At 42.8% G+C, this 25,091-nt stretch overlaps 4 non-coding genes and 1 pseudogene across 4 annotated transcripts; all 5 read left to right on the forward strand.

Annotated features, from left to right (window-relative positions):
* Window positions 1-16,010: 16,010 nt before the first annotated feature.
* On the forward strand, window positions 16,011-16,174 carry LOC135042896 (U1 spliceosomal RNA). Its single transcript, XR_010235952.1, has one exon. It is a non-coding gene; the product is annotated as a U1 spliceosomal RNA (small nuclear RNA).
* A 152-nt stretch (window positions 16,175-16,326) lies between these two features.
* LOC135042906 (U1 spliceosomal RNA) lies at window positions 16,327-16,489 on the forward strand. The gene has a single exon (XR_010235962.1). It is a non-coding gene; the product is annotated as a U1 spliceosomal RNA (small nuclear RNA).
* A 655-nt stretch (window positions 16,490-17,144) lies between these two features.
* LOC135042889 (U1 spliceosomal RNA) lies at window positions 17,145-17,308 on the forward strand. Its single transcript, XR_010235945.1, has one exon. It is a non-coding gene; the product is annotated as a U1 spliceosomal RNA (small nuclear RNA).
* Window positions 17,309-24,030: 6,722 nt separating this feature from the next.
* On the forward strand, window positions 24,031-24,194 carry LOC135042894 (U1 spliceosomal RNA). Its single transcript, XR_010235950.1, has one exon. It is a non-coding gene; the product is annotated as a U1 spliceosomal RNA (small nuclear RNA).
* A 152-nt stretch (window positions 24,195-24,346) lies between these two features.
* LOC135042861 (U1 spliceosomal RNA) lies at window positions 24,347-24,481 on the forward strand (annotated as a pseudogene).
* The last annotated feature ends 610 nt before the right edge of the window (window positions 24,482-25,091 follow it).

A 25,091-nucleotide genomic window follows, 5' to 3' on the forward strand; every position in this document is an offset into this window, starting at 1 on the left:
TTCGTGTCGATGTGGAAAACAATATATCGGGCGAACTACAAGAACATTGCATGTAAGATATATGGAGCACAGGAGAAATATAATGAAAGGAGCAAAACACCCCCTATCAGATCATGTCATACAATGTCAAAAAGGGAAATGGGAAAATATAACCATGATAGGTATTGAACAAACAAAAATGACTATCAGAGGAGGAGACCGATTCAATAGGCTTCGTAGGAGAGAGGCCTATTGGATCTTTAGAATGGATACCATGGTACCATTAGGCCTTAATGATACTGTAGAATTAAATGGGATATAGAGGGGCATACACTATATATGTGGTACCCGTCTGATTATATACAAAGTCCTAAGGGCCCATAAATACCCAAAATTAAAAATTAAAAATTAAAAATTAAAAATTAAAAATTAAAAATCAAAAATTAAAATTAATTATTAATTATAATATTATCTATATGAAACTAATTATAAAATTATCTACAAAATCATGACATATAATTTGAATTGAAATATGTAATAAATATTATTGACATGTCTACACTGATATAGGAATTCATTATATTTATAATAGATTGGAAGAAAAATATCAATATCTCTGTGCTTGAAAATGTGTGTCAAAATGTGCTTTAAAATGTACTTTTTTGGGGGAATATCAGAAAAACAAGAAAAATACGATGATGTTTATAATGAGTAAAATATTACCAGTTTCTGTGTGATTAATATGGGAATATATTGATCCCTTGAGAGAAATATTTGGGTGATAGCAATATGTATATTAATGATATATGTGTAATGTATTTAATATAAAACCAACACACATACACACAAGAATCTGTAGAGGTAGATGTTTCGGATATAAGTATGCGTGTCTCTATTTCTATCTTTATTAATTGTAGCTGCAATATAGTATTATTATATATTTTTATTATTTCTAAATATATATATAAAAAATTATCTAATAAGAGTTTTTTATTATTCATTGATTTTTATTTTATTATATATATTATTATTATTATATACAATGGCTCTTTTATATGAATATTATATAAGTATTATAATTTAAATTGTGACTTCTAAAAAATTCTAAAAAATTCTCATTTTTGCTGCAGATATATAAATCCTGCGACAAATGAATACATACTAATAGGGCAATATAGAGTTAATAGGCCAAGATAATTAGTGAAATGGTCGTGTTGCACATGTGTATACCATCCATAGGGCTATTTAAAGGAAGTAAGAGAGAGTAAAGAGATTGACACTGAGGAAGCCGCCGATGCTCTCGAGTAGGCAGGGAAACGCGTCTGTCAAACACTCTCATACAGACAGCAGCAATCCTGCTTATCCACTGGCCGGCATCTACCTACACCCTGAAGGCGCGGGGTTGTGCATGCCTTCTTTGCCGACAGATCCTTCATTCTCCAGTCAAGCTGACGAGGAATTATTCCAGCCATACGGCTAGCCGCCGGGAGAAAAAATGGAGAGCGACTTATGAAGTGATCCCCCTCCAGAGCTAACGGACAGTGACGAGAAACACTAACCAGGAGGGACGTCGCATGCATGCTTGCAAGCTGGATAACAGAAGCATCTGTACGGTACACTAATTTCAACCTGATACATATTAATCTCAAACAGTTACAGTTGTAACAAAGTAATATGAACTGCCTTAAACGGACTGTTCAGCTGTGAGGAAGGCGATGGTTTGGATTAACACTAAACTGATCACTTGGTATCAGAAATCTGAACAAGAGTCTGCTAATTGATATAATTGGTATAACAAGCTGACAATAATCTTTTGGACTCATGCAGATAGATTGGAGCTGTGGATAAAAACTCAGCCTAATGAAAATTTAAATACTTAGAAATTGTGTTCCAATTTTATATTAAGCAATTTTATTGTAAGTAAGTGTGTATAAAGCCGGCCGGCTGGTATTAAAGCATATAGAATTATATGTATATAATTAAAAGTTTTTATTATTATATAAAATAAAATCTACATCGGATTTAATAAGCGCACTCTCATATTGTATTTTTTTTTTATTTTAATATATCACTTGTACATTTTGTATTGCTCTTCTGGTGACAATGTAGTTTGTTTTTGTCAGTTACCATTTTAATAATCGGGTAAAGAAAATTAATTGGATTTTTGAAAGAAAACAATACTGTCAATATACTATTAAAACAAATTAAAATGGTAAAAGTTATTGTACTTTAAGTAAAAATAAAAGCTAAAATATCAATCCCAGTTTTGGATTACTTTAATGAACAAAAAAAAATGCATATAGTAGAGGATAGTTTCAATCTGCCTACCTCTGGGTTATGGACCCAGCATGCTTCCATTACAGTACTCTGCTGCACATGTAAGTGCAAGAGATCCTGAAGCACTCACTCATCATGGGAAAGTACCAATGTGTTTCTTCATTGGTTGATGGAAGAAACATCTTACAAAAACTCTCCACATTATTGACTTTTTAAAATGTTTCTAGGAATCGTTCTAGATGAATGCTTATTAGCCTTTGTCAGTAAGTACTTTTGCAAAGTGTCGCTGTGGCGCAATCAGTTAGTGTGTAAGGCTATTAACCAAAAGGTTGGTGGTTCAATCCCACCCAGGGACTTAATTGACCTTGTTATCAGATTTTGGTGATCTTTAAGCAGACAAGTCAAAATTTCAAACCCCCTGTTATGGTGTAGGGTACCTGGCCTTCTCTGATGTAATCAGAGTTAGATTTGATTCAGTGATTTTATAAAAACAGCTAGGAAGCACAATTTAGCAGTGGGTTGCAGAGAAAAAGAAATATGCTGGCAGAAAAATCCAATTGAGTGATTAAACAGCTCTTCATTTTCTGGCTTTATTTTTATGCTAACTAATTTGTTCTCTGAAAAGTGTCCACAAAGCCAAGTATCTGATTAACATATTTGTAGGGATGGTTTTTCACCTATTACTAAATTAAACTTGCTTCATTGGAAAGGCAGCAAGATGCATCCTCATTTCAATATCTACTGAAATAATACAGGTTGACACCAGGAAACATTAACGCCACTGCATCCTTGCTGCTTTCTCATGTGGAAGTCTGTTTAATGTGAAAACAAGGTGATATCTAATTAGCACACAGGTAAGGAATTAAGAAAATCTTTATTTAAGGGTAAAGATGTTTCTCACAAAATCATTGCCCCAATGCATCATTGAAATTCAAGCTGGAAAGATGATTTTAATATATCACTTGTACATTTTGTATTGCTCTTCTGGTGACAATGTAGTTTGTTTTTGTCAATTACCATTTTAATAATAGGGTAAAGAAAATTAAGTGGATTTTTGAAAGAAAACAATACTGTCAATATACTATTAAAACAAATTAAAATGGTAAAAGTTATTGTACTTTAAGTAAAAATAAAAGCTAAAATATCAATCCCAGTTTTGGATTACTTTAATGAACAAAAAAAAAATGCATATAGCAAAGGATAGTTTCAATCTGCCTACCTCTGGGTTATGGGCCCAGCATGCTTCCATTGCAGTACTCTGCTGCACATGTAAGTGCAAGAGATCCTGAAGCACTCACTCATCATGCGAAAGTACCAATGTGTTTCTTCATTGGTTGCTGGAAGAAACATCTTACAAAAACTCTCCAGATTATTGACTTTTTAAAGTTTTTCTAGGAAACGTTCTAGATGAATGCTTATTAGTCTTTGTCAGTATATTCTTTTTGCAAAGTGTCTCTGTGGCGCAATCGGTTAGTGTGTTCAGCTATTAATCAAAAGGTTGGTGGTTCAATCCCACCCAGGGACGTAATTGACCTTGTGATCAGATTTTGGTGATATTTAAGTAGACAAGTCAAAATTGCAAACCCCCTCTTATGGTGTAGGGTACCTGGCCTTCTCTGATGTAATCAGAGTTAGATTTGATTAAGTGATTTTATAAAAAAACAGCTAGGAAGCACAATTTAGCAGTGGGTTGCAGAGAAAAAGAAAAATGCTGGCAGAAAAATACAATTGAGTGATTAAACAGCTCTTCATTTTCTGGCTTTATTTTTATGATAACAAATTTGTTCTCTGAAAAGTGTCCACAAAGCCAAGTCTCTGATTAACACCTTTGTAGGGATGGTTTTTCACCTATTACTAAATTAAACTTGCTTCATTGGAAAGGCAGCAAGATGCATCCTCATTTCAATATCTACTGAAATAATACAGGTTGACACCAGGAAACATTAACGCCACTGCATCCTTGCTGCTTTCTCATGTGGAAGTCTGTTTAATGTGAAAACAAGGTGATATCTAATTAGCACACAGGTAAGGAATTAAGAAAATCTTTATTTCTCTATCGTCCTAGTGGATGCTGGGGTTCCTGAAAGGACCATGGGGAATAGCGGCTCCGCAGGAGACAGGGCACAAAAAGTAAAGCTTTTTCCGATCAGGTGGTGTGCACTGGCTCCTCCCCCTATGACCCTCCTCCAGACTCCAGTTAGATTTTTGTGCCCGGCCGAGAAGGGTGCAATCTAGGTGGCTCTCCTAAAGAGCTGCTTAGAAAAAGTTTAGCTAGGTTTTTTATTTTACAGTGATTCCTGCTGGCAACAGGATCACTGCAGCGAGGGACTGAGGGGAGAAGGAGTCAACTCACCTGCGTGCAGGATGGATTGGCTTCTTGGCTACTGGACATCAAGCTCCAGAGGGACGATCACAGGTACAGCCTGGATGGTCACCGGAGCCGCGCCGCCGGCCCCCTTGCAGATGCTGAAGTCAGAAGAGGTCCAGAATCGGCGGCTGAAGACTCCTGCAGTCTTCTAAAGGTAGCGCACAGCACTGCAGCTGTGCGCCATTTTCCTCTCAGCACACTTCACACGGCAGTCACTGAGGGTGCAGGGCGCTGGGAGGGGGGCGCCCTGGGAGGCAAATGAGTACCTATAAAGGCTAAAAATACCTCACATATAGCCCTAGAGGCTATATGGAGATATTTAACCCCTGCCTAATTTTTCTAAATAGCGGGAGACGAGCCCGCCGGAAAAGGGGCGGGGCCTATCTCCTCAGCACACGGCGCCATTTCCTCTCACAGCTCCGCTGGTCAGGACGGCTCCCAAGTCTCTCCCCTGCACTGCACTACAGAAACAGGGTAAAACAGAGAGGGGGGGGCACATTTATGGCGATATTTTGATATAACAAAGCAGCTATAAGGGAGCACTTATTATAAGGCTATCCCTGATATATATATAGCGCTTTTGGTGTGTGCTGGCAAACTCTCCCTCTGTCTCCCCAAAGGGCTAGTGGGTCCTGTCTTCATTAGGAGCATTCCCTGTGTGTCTGCTGTGTGTCGGTACGTGTGTGTCGACATGTATGAGGACGATATTGGTGTGGAGGCGGAGCAATTGCCAAATATGAGGATGTCACCCCCTAGGGAGTCGACACCAGAATGGATGCCTTTATTTATGGAACTACGGGATAGTGTCAACACGCTAAAGCAGTCGTTTGACGACATGAGACGGCCGGACAATCAATTAGTGCCTGTCCAGGCGACTCAAACACCGTCAGGGGCTGTGAAACGCCCTTTGCCTCAGTCGGTCGACACAGACCCAGACACAGGCGATGACTCCAGTGGTGACGGTGACGAATCAACCGTATTTTCCAGTAGGGCCACACGTTATATGATTTTGGCAATGAAGGAGGCGTTACATTTAGCTGATACTACAGGTACCACTAAACAGGGTATTATGTGGGGTATGAAAAAACTACCTATAGTTTTTCCTGAATCAGAAGAACTAAATGACGTGTGTAATGAAGCGTGGGTTGCCCCTGATAAAAAGCTGATAATTTCAAAGAAATTATTGGCATTATACCCTTTCCCGCCAGAGGTTAGGGAGCGCTGGGAAACACCTCCTAGGGTGGACAAGGCGCTAACACGCTTATCTAAACAAGTGGCGTTACCCTCTCCTGAGACGGCCGCACTTAAAGATCCATCAGATAGGAGGATGGAAAATATCCAAAAAAGTATATACACACATGCAGGTGTTATACTACGACCAGCTGTAGCGACTGCCTGGATGGGCAGTGCGGGGGTAGTTTGGTCAGAGTCCCTGATTGAAAATATTGATACCCTGGACAGGGACAATATTTTACTGTCGTTAGAACAAATAAAGGATGCATTTCTTTATATGCGTGATGCACAGAGGGATATATGCACACTGGCATCACGGGTAAGTGCTATGTCCATTTCGGCCAGAAGAGCTTTATGGACGCGACAGTGGACAGGCGATGCGGATTCAAAACGGCATATGGAAGTTTTGCCGTATAAAGGGGAGGAGTTATTTGGAGTCGGTCTATCAGATTTGGTGGCCACGGCTACAGCCGGGAAATCCACCTTTCTACCTCAAGTCACTCCCCAACAGAAAAAGGCACCGACTTTTCAACCGCAGCCCTTTCGTTCCTTTAAAAATAAGAGAGCAAAGGGCTATTCATATCTGCCACGAGGCAAAGGTCGAGGGAAGAGACAGCAACACGCAGCTCCTTCCCAGGATCAGAAGCCCTCCCCGGCTTCTACAAAAGCCTCAGCATGACGCTGGGGCTTCTCAAGCGGACTCGGGGACGGTGGGGGGTCGTCTCAAAAATTACAGCGCGCAGTGGGCTCACTCGCAAGTAGATCCCTGGATCCTGCAGATAATATCTCAGGGATACAGGTTGGAATTAGAGACAGATCCACCTCGCCGTTTCCTGAAGTCTGCTTTACCAACGTCCCCCTCCGAAAGGGAGACGGTGTTGGAAGCCATTCACAAGCTGTACTCTCAGCAGGTGATAGTCAAGGTACCTCTTCTGCAACAAGGGAAGGGGTATTATTCCACTCTTTTTGTGGTACCGAAGCCGGATGGCTCGGTAAGGCCTATTCTAAATCTGAAGTCCTTGAACCTGTACATAAAGAAGTTCAAGTTCAAAATGGAGTCACTCAGAGCAGTGATAGCGAACCTGGAAGAGGGGGACTTTATGGTATCCTTGGACATCAAGGATGCGTATCTCCACGTTCCAATTTACCCCTCACACCAGGGGTACCTCAGGTTCGTTGTACAAAACTGTCACTATCAGTTTCAGACGCTGCCGTTCGGATTGTCCACGGCACCTCGGATCTTTACAAAGGTAATGGCCGAGATGATGATTCTTCTTCGAAGAAAAGGCGTATTAATTATCCCATACTTGGACGATCTCCTAATAAGGGCGAGGTCCAGAGAACAGCTAGAGATGGGATTAGCACTGTCTCAAGAAGTGCTAAAACAGCACGGGTGGATTCTGAATATTCCAAAATCCCAGTTAATGCCGACAACTCGTCTGCTGTTCCTAGGGATGATTCTGGACACGGTTCAGAAAAAGGTTTTTCTCCCGGAGGAAAAAGCCAAGGAGTTATCCGAGCTTGTCAGGAACCTCCTAAAACCAGGAAAGGTGTCTGTACATCAATGCACAAGAGTCCTGGGAAAAATGGTGGCTTCTTACGAAGCAATTCCATTCGGCAGATTCCACGCAAGAATTTTCCAAAGGGATCTGTTGGACAAATGGTCAGGGTCGCATCTTCAGATGCACCTGCGGATAACCCTGTCTCCAAGGACAAGGGTGTCTCTTCTGTGGTGGTTGCAGAGTGCTCATCTATTGGAGGGCCGCAGATTCGGCATACAGGATTGGATCCTGGTGACCACGGACGCCAGCCTGAGAGGCTGGGGAGCAGTCACACAAGGAAGAAACTTCCAGGGAGTATGGACGAGCCTGGAAACGTCTCTTCACATAAACATTCTGGAACTAAGAGCAATATACAATGCTCTAAGCCAGGCAGAACCTCTGCTTCAGGGAAAACCGGTGTTGATCCAGTCGGACAACATCACGGCAGTCGCCCATGTGAACAGACAGGGCGGCACAAGAAGCAGGAGTGCAATGGCAGAAGCTGCAAGGATTCTTCGCTGGGCAGAGAATCATGTGATAGCACTGTCAGCAGTGTTCATCCCGGGAGTGGACAACTGGGAAGCAGACTTCCTCAGCAGACACGATCTTCACCCGGGAGAGTGGGGACTTCATCCAGAAGTCTTCCACATGCTGGTAACCCGTTGGGAAAGACCAATGGTGGACATGATGGCGTCTCGCCTCAACAAAAAACTGGACAGGTATTGCGCCAGGTCAAGAGATCCGCAGGCAATAGCTGTGGACGCGCTGGTAACGCCTTGGGTGTACCAGTCGGTGTATGTGTTTCCTCCTCTGCCTCTCATACCAAAAGTATTGAGAATTATACGGCAAAGAGGCGTAAGAACGATACTAGTGGTTCCGGATTGGCCAAGAAGGACTTGGTACCCGGAACTTCAAGAGATGATCACGGAAGATCCGTGGCCTCTACCTCTAAGGAGGGACTTGCTTCAGCAAGGTCCCTGTCTGTTTCAAGACTTACCGCGGCTGCGTTTGACGGCATGGCGGTTGAACGCCGGATCCTAAAGGAAAAAGGCATGCCGGAAGAAGTCATTCCTACTTTGATTAAAGCAAGGAAGGAAGTAACCGTGCAACATTATCACCGAATTTGGCGAAAATATGTTGCGTGGTGCGAAGATCGGAGTGCTCCGACGGAGGAATTTCAACTGGGTCGATTCCTACATTTCCTGCAATCAGGATTGTCAATGGGTCTCAAATTGGGATCTATTAAGGTTCAAATTTCGGCCCTGTCGATTTTCTTTCAAAAAGAATTGGCTTCAGTCCCTGAAGTCCAGACCTTTGTTAAGGGAGTGCTGCATATACAGCCTCCTGTGGTGCCTCCAGTGGCACCGTGGGATCTCAATGTGGTTTTGGACTTCCTAAAATCTCATTGGTTTGAACCACTAAAAAAGGTGGATTTGAAATATCTCACATGGAAAGTGACCATGCTTCTAGCCCTGGCTTCTGCCAGGAGAGTGTCAGAATTGGCAGCTTTATCTTACAAAAGCCCATATCTGATTTTCCATTCGGACAGGGCAGAACTGCGGACTCGTCCGCATTTTCTCCCTAAGGTGGTGTCAGCATTTCATCTGAACCAGCCTATTGTAGTGCCTGCGGCTACAAGTGACTTGGAGGACTCCAAGTTACTGGACGTTGTCAGAGCATTAAAAATATATATTGCAAGGACAGCTGGAGTCAGAAAATCTGACTCGTTGTTTATATTGTATGCACCCAACAAGATGGGTGCTCCTGCGTCTAAGCAGACGATTGCTCGTTGGATCTGTAGCACAATCCAACTTGCACATTCTGTGGCAGGCCTGCCACAGCCTAAATCTGTAAAGGCCCACTCCACACGGAAGGTGGGCTCATCTTGGGCGGCTGCCCGAGGGGTCTCGGCATTACAACTTTGCCGAGCAGCTACGTGGTCAGGGGAGAACACGTTTGTAAAATTTTACAAATTTGATACTCTGGCTAAGGAGGACCTGGAGTTCTCTCATTCGGTGCTGCAGAGTCATCCGCACTCTCCCGCCCGTTTGGGAGCTTTGGTATAATCCCCATGGTCCTTTCAGGAACCCCAGCATCCACTAGGACGATAGAGAAAATAAGATTTTACTTACCGATAAATCTATTTCTCGGAGTCCGTAGTGGATGCTGGGCGCCCATCCCAAGTGCGGATTATCTGCATAAATTGTACATAGTTATTGTTAACTAATTCGGGTTATTGTTGAAGGAAGCCATCTTTCAGAGGCTCCGCTGTTATCATACTGTTAACTGGGTTTAGATCACAAGTTGTACGGTGTGATTGGTGTGGCTGGTATGAGTCTTACCCGGGATTCAAAATCCTCCCTTATTGTGTACGCTCGTCCGGGCACAGTACCTAACTGGAGTCTGGAGGAGGGTCATAGGGGGAGGAGCCAGTGCACACCACCTGATCGGAAAAAGCTTTACTTTTTGTGCCCTGTCTCCTGCGGAGCCGCTATTCCCCATGGTCCTTTCAGGAACCCCAGCATCCACTACGGACTCCGAGAAATAGATTTATCGGTAAGTAAAATCTTATTTTAAGGGTGAAGATGTTTCTCACAAAATCGTTGCCCCAATGCATCATTGAAATTCAAGCTGGAAAGATGATTTTAATATATCACTTGTACATTTTGTATTGCTCTTCTGGTGACAATGTAGTTTGTTTTTGTCAGTTACCATTTTAATAATCGGGTAAAGAAAATTAATTGGATTTTTGAAAGAAAACAATACTGTCAATATACTATTAAAACAAATTAAAATGGTAAAAGTTATTGTACTTTAAGTAAAAATAAAAGCTAAAATATCAATACCAGTTTTGGATTACTTTAATGAACAAAAAAAAAATGCATATAGCAGAGGATAGTTTCAATCTGCCTACCTCTGGGTTATGGACCCAGCATGCTTCCATTACAGTACTCTGCTGCACATGTAAGTGCAAGAGATCCTGAAGCACTCACTCATCATGGGAAAGTACCAATGTGTTTCTTCATTGGTTGATGGAAGAAACATCTTACAAAAACTCTCCACATTATTGACTTTTTAAAATGTTTCTAGGAATCGTTCTAGATGAATGCTTATTAGCCTTTGTCAGTAATTACTTTTGCAAAGTGTCGCTGTGGCGCAATCAGTTAGTGTGTAAGGCTATTAACCAAAAGGTTGGTGGTTCAATCCCACCCAGGGACTTAATTGACCTTGTTATCAGATTTTGGTGATCTTTAAGCAGACAAGTCAAAATTTCAAACCCCCTGTTATGGTGTAAGGTACCTGGCCTTCTCTGATGTAATCAGAGTTAGATTTGATTCAGTGATTTTATAAAAACAGCTAGGAAGCACAATTTAGCAGTGGGTTGCAGAGAAAAAGAAATATGCTGGCAGAAAAATCCAATTGAGTGATTAAACAGCTCTTCATTTTCTGGCTTTATTTTTATGCTAACTAATTTGTTCTCTGAAAAGTGTCCACAAAGCCAAGTATCTGATTAACATATTTGTAGGGATGGTTTTTCACCTATTACTAAATTAAACTTGCTTCATTGGAAAGGCAGCAAGATGCATCCTCATTTCAATATCTACTGAAATAATACAGGTTGACACCAGGAAACATTAACGCCACTGCATCCTTGCTGCTTTCTCATGTGGAAGTCTGTTTAATGTGAAAACAAGGTGATATCTAATTAGCACACAGGTAAGGAATTAAGAAAATCTTTATTTAAGGGTAAAGATGTTTCTCACAAAATCATTGCCCCAATGCATCATTGAAATTCAAGCTGGAAAGATGATTTTAATATATCACTTGTACATTTTGTATTGCTCTTCTGGTGACAATGTAGTTTGTTTTTGTCAATTACCATTTTAATAATAGGGTAAAGAAAATTAAGTGGATTTTTGAAAGAAAACAATACTGTCAATATACTATTAAAACAAATTAAAATGGTAAAAGTTATTGTACTTTAAGTAAAAATAAAAGCTAAAATATCAATCCCAGTTTTGGATTACTTTAATGAACAAAAAAAAAAATGCATATAGCAAAGGATAGTTTCAATCTGCCTACCTCTGGGTTATGGGCCCAGCATGCTTCCATTGCAGTACTCTGCTGCACATGTAAGTGCAAGAGATCCTGAAGCACTCACTCATCATGCGAAAGTACCAATGTGTTTCTTCATTGGTTGCTGGAAGAAACATCTTACAAAAACTCTCCAGATTATTGACTTTTTAAAGTTTTTCTAGGAAACGTTCTAGATGAATGCTTATTAGTCTTTGTCAGTATATTCTTTTTGCAAAGTGTCTCTGTGGCGCAATCGGTTAGTGTGTTCAGCTATTAATCAAAAGGTTGGTGGTTCAATCCCACCCAGGGACGTAATTGACCTTGTGATCAGATTTTGGTGATATTTAAGTAGACAAGTCAAAATTGCAAACCCCCTCTTATGGTGTAGGGTACCTGGCCTTCTCTGATGTAATCAGAGTTAGATTTGATTAAGTGATTTTATAAAAAAAACAGCTAGGAAGCACAATTTAGCAGTGGGTTGCAGAGAAAAAGAAAAAAGCTGGCAGAAAAATACAATTGAGTGATTAAACAGCTCTTCATTTTCTGGCTTTATTTTTATGATAACAAATTTGTTCTCTGAAAAGTGTCCACAAAGCCAAGTATCTGATTAACATCTTTGTAGGGATGGTTTTTCACCTATTACTAAATTAAACTTGCTTCATTGGAAAGGCAGCAAGATGCATCCTCATTTCAATATCTACGGAAATAATACAGGTTGACACCATGAAACATTAACGCCACTGCATCTTTGCTGTTTTCTCATGTGGAAGTCTGTTTAATGTGAAAACAAGGTGATATCTAATTAGCACACAGGTAAGGAATTAAGAAAATCTTTATTTAAGGGTGAAGATGTTTCTCACAAAATCGTTGCCCCAATGCATCATTGAAATCCAAGCTGGAAAGATGATTTTAATATATCACTTGTACATTTTGTATTGCTCTTCTGGTGACAATGTAGTTTGTTTTTGTCAATTACCATTTTAATAATCGGGTAAAGAAAATTAAGTGGATTTTTGAAAGAAAACAATACTGTCAATATACTATTAAAACAAATTAAAATGGTAAAACTTATTGTTACTTTAAGTAAAAATAAAAGAGCAAAAATATCAATCCCAGTTTTGGTTTACTTTAATTAACAAAAAAAAATGCATATAGCAGAGGATAGTTTCAATCTGCCTACCTCTGGGTTATGGACCCAGCGAGCTTCCATTACAGTACTCTGCTGCACATGTAATTGCAAGAGATCCTGAAGCACTCACTCATCATGGGAAAGTACCAATGTGTTTCTTCATTGGTTGATGGAAGAAACATCTTACAAAAACTCTCCAGATTATTGACTATTTAAAGTTTTTCTAGGAAACGTTCTAGATGAATGCTTATTAGCCTTTGTCAGTATGTACTTTTGCAAAGTGTCGCTGTGGCGCAATCAGTTAGTGTGTACGGCTATTAACCAAAAGGTTGGTGGTTCAATCCCACCCAGGGACGTAATTGACCTTGTTATCAGATTTTGGTGATCTTTAAGTAGACAAGTCAAAATTTCAAAAACCCCTGTTATGGTGTAGGGTACCTGGCCTTCTCTGATGTAATCAGAGTTAGATTTGATTCAGTGATTTTATAAAAACAGCTAGGAAGCACAATTTAGCAGTGGTTTGCAGAGAAAAAGAAATATGCTGGCAAAAAAATCCAATTGAGTGATTAAACAGCTCTTCATTTTCTGGCTTTATTTTTATGCTATCAAATTTGTTCTCTGAAAAGTGTCCACAAAGCCAAGTATCTGATTAACATCTTTGTAGGGATGGTTTTTCACCTATTACTAAATTAAACTTGCTTCATTGGAAAGGCAGCAAGATGCATCCTCATTTCAATATCTACTGAAATAATACAGGTTGACACCAGGAAACATTAACGCCACTGCATCCTTGCTGCTTTCTCATGTGTAAGTCTGTTTAATGTGAAAACAAGGTGATATCTAATTAGCACACAGGTAAGGAATTAAGAAAATCTTTATTTAAGGGTGAAGATGTTTCTCACAAAATCGTTGCCCCAATGCATCATTGAAATTCAAGCTGGAAAGATGATTTTAATATATCACTTGTACATTTTGTATTGCTCTTCTGGTGACAATGTAGTTTGTTTTTGTCAATTACCATTTTAATAATAGGGTAAAGAAAATTAAGTGGATTTTTGAAAGAAAACAATACTGTCAATATACTATTAAAACAAATTAAAATGGTAAAAGTTATTGTACTTTAAGTAAAAATAAAAGAGCAAAAATATCAATCCCAGTTTTGGATTACTTTAATTAACAAAAAAAAATGCATATAGCAGAGGATAGTTTCAATCTGCCTACCTCTGGGTTATGGGCCCAGCATGCTTCCATTGCAGTACTCTGCTGCACATGTAAGTGCAAGAGATCCTGAAGCACTCACTCATCATGGGAAAGTACCAATGCGTTTCTTCATTGGTTGATGGAAGAAACATCTTACAAAATCTCTCCAGATTATTGACTTTTTAAAGTTTTCTAGGAAACGTTCTAGATGAATGCTTATTAGCCTTTGTCAGTATGTACTTTTGCAAAGTGTCTCTGTGGTGCAATCGGTTAGTGTGTTTGGTTATTAACCAAAGGGTTGGTGGTTCAATCCCACCCAGGGATGTTATTGACCTTGTCATCAGATTTTGGTGATCTTTAAGTAGACAAGTCAAAATTTCAAACCCCCTCTTATGGTGTAGGGTACCTGGCCTACTCTGATGTAATCAGAGTTAGATTTGATTAAGTGATTTTATCAAAAAACAGCTAGGAAGCACAATTTAGCAGTGGGTTGCAGAGAAAATGAAATATGCTGGCAGAAAAATCCAATTGAGTGATTAAACAGCTCTTCATTTTCTGGCTTTATTTTTATGCTAACAAATTTGTTCTCTGAAAAGTGTCCACAAAGCCAAGTATCGGATTAACATCTTTGTAGGGATGGTTTTTCACCTATTACTAAATTAAACTTGCTTCATTGGAAAGGCAGCAAGATGCATCCTCATTTCAATATCTACTGAAATAATACAGGTTGACACCAGGAAACATTAACGCCACTGCATCCTTGCTGCTTTCTCATGTGGAAGTCTGTTTAATGTGAAAACAAGGTGATATCTAATTAGCACACAGGTAAGGAATTAAGAAAATCTTTATTTAAGGGTGAAGATGTTTCTCACAAAATCGTTGCCCCAATGCATCATTGAAATTCAAGCTGGAAAGATGATTTTAATATATCACTTGTACATTTTGTATTGCTCTTCTGGTGACAATGTAGTTTGTTTTTGTCAATTACCATTTTAATAATCGGGTAAAGAAAATTAAGTGGATTTTTGAAAGAAAACAATACTGTCAATATACTATTAAAACATATTAAAATGGTAAAAGTTATTGTACTTTAAGTAAAAATAAAAGAGAAAAAATATCAATCCCAGTTTTGGATTACTTTAATTAACAAAAAAAAAATGCATATAGCAGAGGATAGTTTCAATCTGCCTACCTCTGGGTTATGAACCCAGCATGCTTTCATTACAGTACTCTGCTGCACATGTAAGTGCAAGAGATCTTGAAGCACTCACTCATCATGGGAAAGTAACAATGTGTTTCTTCGTTGGTTGATGGAAGAAACATCTTACAAAAACTCTCCAGATTATTGACTTTTTAAAGTTTTTCTAGGAAACGTTCTAGATGAATGCTTATTAGCCTTTGTCAGTATGGACTTTTGCAAAGTGTCTCTGTGGCGCAATTGGTTAGTGTGATTGGTTATTAACCAAAGGGTTGGTGGTTCAATCCCACCCAGGGATGTAATTGACCTTGTTATCAGATTTTGGTGATCTTTAAGTAGACAAGTCAAAATTTCAAAAACCCCTGTTATGGTGTAGGGTGCCTGGCCTTCTCTGATGTAATCAGAGTTAGATTTGATTCAGTGATTTTATAAAAACAGCTAGGAAGCACAATTTAGCAGTGGTTTGCAGAGAAAAAGAAATATGCTGGCAAAAAAATCCAATTGAGTGATTAAACAGCTCTTCATTTTCTGGCTTTATTTTTATGATAACAAATTTGTTCTCTGAAAAGTGTCCACAAAGCCAAGTATCTGATTAACATCTTTGTAGGGATGGTTTTTCACCTATTACTAAATTAAACTTGCTTCATTGGAAAGGCAGCAAGATGCATCCTCATTTCAATATCTACTGAAATAATACAGGTTGACACCAGGAAACATTAACGCCACTGCATCCTTGCCGATGATAACCTCAAGTTGGGTCATTCGGTGCTGCAGAGTCGTACGCACTCTTCCACCCGTTCAAGAGCTTTGGTATAACCCCATGGTTCTTAATGTGACCCCAGCATCCTCTAGGTCGTATGAGAAAATAGGATTTTAATACCTACCGGTAAATCCTTTTCTCTTAGTCTGTAGAGGATGCTGGAGTTCCCTTGTGCTGCCTCAGTTGAATCTCCTTTACTTGACAGAGATGTGCCTGAGCAGCGGCCCTCCCCAGCCCTATCCCAAATCATACTTATTTTGCATAGGAGATACCATGGTCATGAAGATTATTCTCCCAGGGTGAGGTTCATTCATTGCATTCTGGGTATGCTGACCCCTGTGATTTCCCCAAATGTGGGTAACTCGACTGCATTATTTGTGGTAGTGGGGGACTGTGTTTGTGTTTTCCTCTGGTCAGCTCTGGTAAAAGTCAGATTTCTTTGTTTCAGATCTTCCTCTAGCCTTGTTCTTCTTTCGAGAGTTCCCTTGTGCTGCCTCAGTTGGATCTCCTTCACTTGACAGGGGGGTGCCCGAGCAGCGACCCTCCCCAGCTCAAGCCCAACTCCTACTTACCTGCCAGGTGAGATACTATGATCATGAAGGTGCTTCTCCCAGGGCAAGGCTCACCCATTGCACTCTGGGTGTGCTGCCCCTGCGATTTCCCCAAATGTGGGAAACTTGACTGCATAATTTGTGTTTCCCCTGGTCGGCTCTCGTATAATTCAGATCTCTTTGTCTCAGGTCTCTCTCCAGCCTAGTTTGCTGTCTGTTTCCACTTCTTTTTTCTTGAGCCCCTCCCTTTTATACCCTTGTGCACTATCCTGACTTCTCCTCCTGTCTGCTTACTTTGTGCCTTCCAATGCACAATGCAAACTACACACCCTTTTACTTGCCTTACAGAGCAGCTCTGGAGCTGTTACAGTGCCAAGCTGCTGTAAGAAATCAGCTTGAATGCTTCAGGGGCTGGGGCATTGTCAACATGAGCCCCACACCGAAGGAGGGTGGGGGTGTTTAATGCGAACTAAGGGTCATCCAAGCGCCGCAAAAGGCCGCCATGCCCTGCATACCCCTTTTCTCTTTTCATATGCAGATGAGGGTTCCAGCCAACTTTGGCCCACTGCTTGGATGACATCACCGTATGCAAATCCATCTTCTGCAGAACTTCCCCCAGGAATGCTTGTACTAGTTGTTGCATTTGGTTTGTTGTTTGGGGGTGCTTCAGTATTAGGCAGCCTTCTGCCCTCCCATGTTCATCTGAAAATATGTGTTCTCCCTGCAGTTGTTGTCTCCAGATGAGAGTTCCCTTGTGCTGCCTCAGTTGAATCTCCTTTACTTGACAGAGATGTGCCTGAGCAGCGGCCCTCCCCAGCCCTATCCCAAATCATACTTATTTTGCATAGGCGATACCATGGTCATGAAGATTGTTCTCCCAGGGTGAGGTTCATTCATTGCATTCTGGGTATGCTGACCCCTGTGATTTCCCCAAATGTGGGAAACTCGACTGCATTATTTGTGGTAGTGGGGGACTGTGTTTGTGCTTTCCTCTGGTCAGCTCTGGTAAAAGTCAGATTTCTTTGTCTCAGATCTTCCTCTAGCCTTGTTCTTCTTTCGAGAGTTCCCTTGTGCTGCCTCAGTTGGATCTCCTTCACTTGACAGGGGGTGCCCGAGCAGCAATCCTCCACAGCTCTGGCCCAACTCCTACTTACCTGCCAGGAGAGATACTATGATCTTCACTGTTAGGGCAATCAGGATGTGGAATTCCCTGCCAGGGAAGGTGGTAATGGCGGACTCTGTAATTGGATTTAAAAAAGGAATGGATACATTTCTGAATGAAAAAGCTATCCAAGGTTATAATACTTAAAATATCAACATGGTTAATCCGGGGGTAACATGAGTTGTAGTAGCTAACTAGTCATAAAACATTATTCAGCAAGTATGTAGAATCATCACAACTTAAAACAGGTTGAACACGATGGGCAATTTGCCTCTATTCAACCTCAAAAACTATGTTACTATATTACTATGTTACTGTAGTATACAGAACACCACAATGCAATGAGCAGTGATAGTGAGCACTGATGAGGATACTAGAACTGACACTGAGCAGCAAGATGCAGCACTGGACTATTAGTAATGTACTGTAGTATGCTGAGCACAACAATGCAGCACAAGACAATGAGCAGTGATACTGAGCACTGATGAGGATACTACTGAGAACTGACACTGAGCAGGAGAGACACACTACTAGTATTACTGAGCAGCAATAAGTATCCACTGATACTGAGCACTGATATTGAGATTTCCACTGAGAGAACATAGCCACGTCCTCTCCGCTCTCTCTTCAATGCACGAGTAAAAATGGCGGCAACGCGCAGCTCTTTATATGGAATCCGAATCTCGCGAGAATCCGACAGCGGGATGATGACATTTTCCCTTGTTCAGGTTTTCCGAGTCAGGCGGGAACAACCGAGCCTGCCTCGTACCAGTGTAAACCACGTGGAGTTCGTGGGGAATTCGGTTCTCGGAGAACCGAACCCGCTCCTCTCTACCTTATACCCATCAATTTTTTTTATTTTCAATCTAAGCCCCTGCAGTTTTCTGTAAGCATCTGCTTTGCTATGATGATCAACAAGTCACAAGGGCAAACACTCAGGGCTTGAGGCGTAGATCTTAGGACCAGCTGCTACAAGCATGGCAGAGGTGTCACTATCACTGGTGACACCCAGAGAGGTGGCGAGGGAGATTGTAATGCAGTGCGCGCAGATAAGCAGCGCAATGGTAAAAAGGAGGCATGGTTTCATAGGTAGGGGCGTGGCCTGGTGGCCTGAATCTACATTTTGTTGCTCCGGGTGTCCCGGGGGTTGGGGGCTGCACCGGGGACTAGTGTGTGAGCGGTGCTGGCTCCTGCACAGTGACATGGCATGGCCACTAGAGATGTGCACCGGAAATTTTTCGGGTTTTGTGTTTTGGTTTTGGGTTCGGTTCCGCGGCCGTGTTTTGGGTTCGAACGCGTTTTGGCTAAACCTCACCGAATTTTTTTTGTCGGATTCGGGTGTGTTTTGGATTCGGGTGTTTTTTTCAAAAAACCCTAAAAAACAGCTTAAATCATAGAATTTGGGAGTCATTTTGATCCCAAAGTATTATTAACCTCAATAACCATAATTTCCACTCATTCTCAGTCTATTCTTAACACCTCACACCTCACAATATTATTTTTAGTCCTAAAATTTGCACCGAGGTCGCTGGATGACTAAGCTCAGTGACCCAAGTGGCCGACACAAACACCTGGCCCATCTAGGAGTGGCACTGCAGTGTCACGCATGATGGCCCTTCCAAAAAACACTCCCCAAACAGCACATGACGCAAAGAAAAAAAGAGGCGCAATGAGGTAGCTGTGTGACTAAGCTCAGCGACCCAAGTGGCCGACACAAACACCTGGCCCATCTAGGAGTGGCACTGCAGTGTCACGCAGGATGGCCCTTCCAAAAAACACTCCCCAAACAGCACATGACGCAAAGAAAAAAAGAGGCGCAATGAGGTAGCTGTGTGACTAAGCTCAGCGACCCAAGTGGACGACACAAACACCTGGCCCATCTAGGAGTGTCACTGCAGTGTCACGCAGGATGGCCCTTCCAAAAAACACTCCCCAAACAGCACATGACGCAAAGAAAAAAAGAGGCACAATGAGGTAGCTGTGTGACTAAGCTCAGCGACCCAAGTGGCCGACACAAACACCTGGCCCATCTAGGAGTGGCACTGCAGTGTCACGCAGGATGGCCCTTCCAAAAAACACTCCCCAAACAGCACATGACGCAAAGAAAAATAAAAGAAAAAAGAGGTGCAAGGTGGAATTGCCTTGGGCCCTCCCACCCACCCTTATGTTGTATAAACAGGACATGCACACTTTAACCAACCCATCATTTCAGTGACAGGGTCTGCCACACGACTGTGACTGAAATGACGGGTTGGTTTGGACCCCCACCAAAAAAGAAGCAATTAATCTCTCCTTGCACAAACTGGCTCTATAGAGGCAAGATGTCCACCTCATCATCCTCCGATTCATCACCGTGTACATCCCCCTCCTCACAGATTATCAATTCGTCCCCACTGGAATCCACCATCTCAGCTCCCTGTATACTTTGTGGAGGCAATTGCTGCTGGTCAATGTCTCCACGGAGAAATTGATTATAATTCATTTTAATGAACATCATCTTCTCCACATTTTCTGGAAGTAACCTCGTACGCCGATTGCTGACAAGGTGAGCGGCGGCACTAAACACTCTTTCGGAGTACACACTTGTGGGAGGGCAACTTAGGTAGAATAAAGCCAGTTTGTGCAAGGGCCTCCAAATTGCCTCTTTTTCCTGCCAGTATACGTACGGACTGTCTGACGTGCCTACTTGGATGCGGTCACTCATATAATCCTCCACCATTCTTTCAATGGTGAGAGAATCATATGCAGTGACAGTAGACGACATGTCCGTAATCGTTGGCAGGTCCTTCAGTCCGGACCAGATGTCAGCATCAGCAGTCGCTCCAGACTGCCCTGCATCACCGCCAGCGGGTGGGCTCGGAATTCTGAGCCTTTTCCTCGCACCCCCAATTGCGGGAGAATGTGAAGGAGGAGCTGTTGACCGATCAAGTTCCGCTTGACTTGATAATTTTCTCACCAGCAGGTCTTTGAACCCCTGCAGACTTGTGTCTGCCGGAAAGAGAGATACAACGTAGGTTTTAAATCTAGGATCGAGCACGGTGGCCAAAATGTAGTGCTCTGATTTCAACAGATTGACCACCCGTGAATCCTGGTTAAGCGAATGAAGGGCTCCATCCACAAGTCCCACATGCCTAGCGGAATCGCTCTGTCTTAGCTCCTCCTTCAATGTCTCCAGCTTCTTCTGCAAAAGCCTGATGACGGGAATGACCTGACTCAGGCTGGCAGTGTCTGAACTGACTTCACGTGTGGCAAGTTCAAAAGGTTGCAGAACCTTGCACAACGTTGAAATCATTCTCCACTGCGCTTGAGACAGGTGCATTCCACCTCCTATATCGTGGTCAGATGTATAGGCTTGAATGGCCTTTTGCTGCTCCTCCATCCTCTGAAGCATATAGAGGGTTGAATTCCACCTCGTTACCACTTCTTGCTTCAGATGATGGCAGGGCAGGTTCAGGCGTTTTTGGTGTTGCTCCAGTCTTCTGTACGTGGTGCCTGTACGCCGAAAGTGTCCCGCAATTCTTGTGGCCACCGACAGCATCTCTTGCACGCCCCTGTCGTTTTTTAAATAATTCTGCACCACCAAATTCAAGGTATGTGCAAAACATGGGACGTGCTGGAATTTGCCCAGATATAATGCACGCACAATATTGCTGGCGTTGTCCGATGCCACAAATCCACAGGAGAGTCCAATTGGGGTAAGCCATTCTGTGATGATCTTCCTTAGTTGCCGTAAGAGGTTTTCAGCTGTGTGCGTATTCTGGAAAGCGGTGATACAAAGCGTAGCCTGCCTAGGAAAGAGTTGGCGTTTGCGAGATGCTGCTACTGGTGCCGCCGCTGCTGTTCTTGCGGCGGGAGTCAATACATCTACCCAGTGGGCTGTCACAGTCATATAGTCCTGAGTCTGCCCTGCTCCACTTGTCCACATGTCCGTGGTTAAGTGGACATTGGGTACAACTGCATTTTTTAGGACACTGGTGAGTCTTTTTCTGAGGTCTGTGTACATTTTCGGTATCGCCTGCCTAGAGAAATGGAACCTAGATGGTATTTGGTACCGGGGACACAGTACCTCAATCAAGTCTATAGTTGGCTCTGAAGTAATGATGGATACCGGAACCACGTTTCTCACTGCCCAGGATGCCAAGGCCTCAGTTATCCGCTTTGCAGCAGGATGACTGCTGTGATATTTCATCTTCCTTGCAAAAGACTGTTGGACAGTCAATTGCTTGGTGGAAGTAGTAAAAGTGGTCTTACGACTTCCCCTCTGGGATGACCATCGACTCCCAGCAGCAACAACAGCAGCGCCAGCAGCAGTAGGCGTTACACTCAAGGATGCATCGGAGGAATCCCAGGCAGGAGAGAACTCGTCAGAATTGTCAGTGACATGGCCTGCAGGACTATTGGCATTCCTGGGGAAGGAGGAAATTGACACTGAGGGAGTTGGTGGGGTGGTTTGCGTGAGCTTGGTTACAAGAGGAAGGGATTTACTGGTCAGTGGACTGCTTCCGCTGTCGCCCAAAGTTTTTGAACTTGTCACTGACTTATGATGAATGCGCTGCAGGTGACGTATAAGGGAGGATGTTCCGAGGTGGTTAACGTCCTTACCCCTACTTATTACAGCTTGACAAAGGCAACACACGGCTTGACACCTGTTGTCCGCATTTCTGTTGAAATACTTCCACACCGAAGAGCTGATTTTTTTGGTATTTTCACCAGGCATGTCAATGGCCATATTCCTCCCACGGACAACAGGTGTATCGCCGGGTGCCTGACTTAAACAAACCACCTCACCATCAGAATCCTCCTTGTCAATTTCCTCCCCAGCGCCAGCAACACCCATATCCTCCTCATCCTGGTGTACTTCAACACTGACATCTTCAATCTGACTATCAGGAACTGGACTGCGGGTGCTCCTTCCAGCACTTGCAGGGGGCGTGCAAATGGTGGAAGGTGCATGCTCTTCACGTCCAGTGTTGGGAAGGTCAGGCATCGCAACCGACACAATTGGACTCTCCTTGTGGATTTGTGATTTTGAAGAACGCACAGTTCTTTGCTGTGCTTTTGCCAGCTTAAGTCTTTTCATTTTTCTAGCGAGAGGCTGAGTGCTTCCATCCTCATGTGAAGCTGAACCACTAGCCATGAACATAGGCCAGGGCCTCAGCCGTTCCTTGCCACTCCGTGTGGTAAATGGCATATTGGCAAGTTTACGCTTCTCCTCCGACGATTTTTATTTAGATTTTTGAGTCCTTTTTTTACTGATCTTTTGTGTTTTGGATTTTACATGCTCTGTACTATGACATTGGGCATCGGCCTTGGCAGACGACGTTGATGGAATTTCATCGTCTCGGCCATGACTAGTGGCAGCAGCTTCAGCACGAGGTGGAAGTGGATCTTGATCTTTCCCTATTTTTGGAACCTCAACATTTTTGTTCTCCATATTTTAATAGGCACAACTAAAAGGCACCTCAGGTAAACAATGGAGATGGATGGATACTAGTATACTTATGGATGACGAGTGACTGACGACACAGAGGTAGCTACAGCCGTGGACTACCGTACTGCGTCTGCTAGTATAGAGATGATAATTAATGATATAAAAAAAAAATATATATAACTACTGTAGGTATATATAATATAATGACGGACCTGGTGGACACTGTCAGCAGACTGCTAAACTACTAGTATGAAGAAGATAGAAAAAAACTTCCACCACAGGTAGGTAGGTATACAATTATGGACGAGCACTGACGACACAGAGATAGCCACAGCCGTGGACTACCGTACTGCGTCTGCTAGTATAGAGATGATAATTAATGATATAAAAAAAAATATATATAACTACTGTAGGTATATATAATATAATGACGGACCTGGTGTAATTCAGATCTCTTTGTCTCAGGTCTCTCTCCAGCCTAGTTTGCTGTCTGTTTCCACTTCTCTTTTCTTGAGCCGCTGCCTTCTATGCCCTTGTGCACTCTCCTGACTTCTCCTGTCTGCTTACTTTGTGCCTTCCAATGCACAATGCAAACTACAGGTAGTGCTGCAGGGCCCACACCCTTTTACCTTGCCTTACAGAGCAGCTCTGGAGCTGTTACAGTGCCCAGCTGCAGCAAGAAATCAGCTTGAATGCTTCAGGTGCTGGGGCATAGCCAACAAGAGCCCCACACCGACGGAGGGTGGAGGTGTTTAATGCAAACTAGGGGTCAGCCAAGCGCCGCAAAAGGCCGCCATGCCCTGCATGCCCCTTTTCTCTTTTCATATGCAGACGAGGGTTGAAGCCAACTTTGACCCACTGCTTGGATGACATCACCATATGCAAATCCATCTGCGGCAGGCCTTCCCCCAGGAATGCTTGCACTAGTTGTTGCATTTGGTTTGTTGTTTGGGGGTGCTTCAGTATTAGGCAGCCTTCTGCCCTCCCATGTTCATCTGAAAATATGTGTTCTCCCTGCAGTTGTTGTCCCCAGATGAGAGTTCCCTTGTGCTGCCTCAGTTGAATCTCCTTTACTTGACAGAGATGTGCCTGAGCAGCGGCCCTCCCCAGCCCTATCCCAAATCATACTTATTTTGCATAGGAGATAACATGGTCATGAAGATTGTTCTCCCAGGGTTAGGTTCATTCATTGCATTCTGGGTATGCTGACCTCTGTGATTTCCCCAAATGTGGGAAACTCAACTGCATTATTTGTGGTAGTGGGGGACTGTGTTTGTGCTTTCCTCTGGTCAGCTCTGGTAAAAGTCAGATTTCTTTGTCTCAGATCTTCCTCTAGCCTTGTTCTTCTTTCAAGAGTTCCCTTGTGCTGCCTCAGTTGGATCTCCTTCACTTGACAGGGGGGTGCCCGAGCAGCGACCCTCCCCAGCTCTAGCCCAACTCCTACTTACCTGCCAGGTTAGATACTATGATCATGAAGTTGCTTCTCCCAGGGCAAGGCTCACCCATTGCACTCTGGGTGTGCTGCCCCTGCGATTTCCCCAAATGTGGGAAACTTGACTGCATAATTTGTGTTTCCCCTAGTCGGCTCTCATATAATTCAGATCTCTTTGTCTCAGGTCTCTCTCCAGCCTAGTTTGCTGTCTGTTTCCACTTCTTTTTTCTTGAGCCCCTCCCTTCTACACCCTTGTGCACTATCCTGACTTCTCCTCCTGTCTGCTTACTTTGTGCCTTCCGATGCACAATGCAAACTACAGGTAGTGCTGCAGGGCCCACACCCTTTTACTTGCCTTACAGAGCAGCTCTGGAGCTGTTACAGTGCCAAGCTGCTGAAAGAAATCAGCTTGAATGCTTCAGGGGCTGGGGCATGGCCAACATGAGCCCCACACCGAAGGAGGGTGGGGGTGTTTAATGCGAACTAAGGGTCATCCAAGCGCCGCAAAAGGCCGCCATGCCCTGCATACCCCTTTTCTCTTTTCATATGCAGATGAGGGTTCCAGCCAACTTTGGCCCACTGCTTGGATGACATCACTGTATGCAAATCCGTCTTCTGCAGACCTTCCCCCAGGAATGCTTGAACTAGTTGTTGCATTTGGTTTGTTGTTTGGGGGTGCTTCAGTATTAGGCAGCCTTCTGCCCTCCCATGTTCATCTGAAAATATGTGTTCTCCCGGCAGTTGTTGTCCCCA

The sequence above is a fragment of the Pseudophryne corroboree genome, unplaced genomic scaffold, assembly GCF_028390025.1.
Source record: "Pseudophryne corroboree isolate aPseCor3 unplaced genomic scaffold, aPseCor3.hap2 scaffold_841, whole genome shotgun sequence".
NCBI lineage: Eukaryota > Metazoa > Chordata > Amphibia > Anura > Myobatrachidae > Pseudophryne > Pseudophryne corroboree.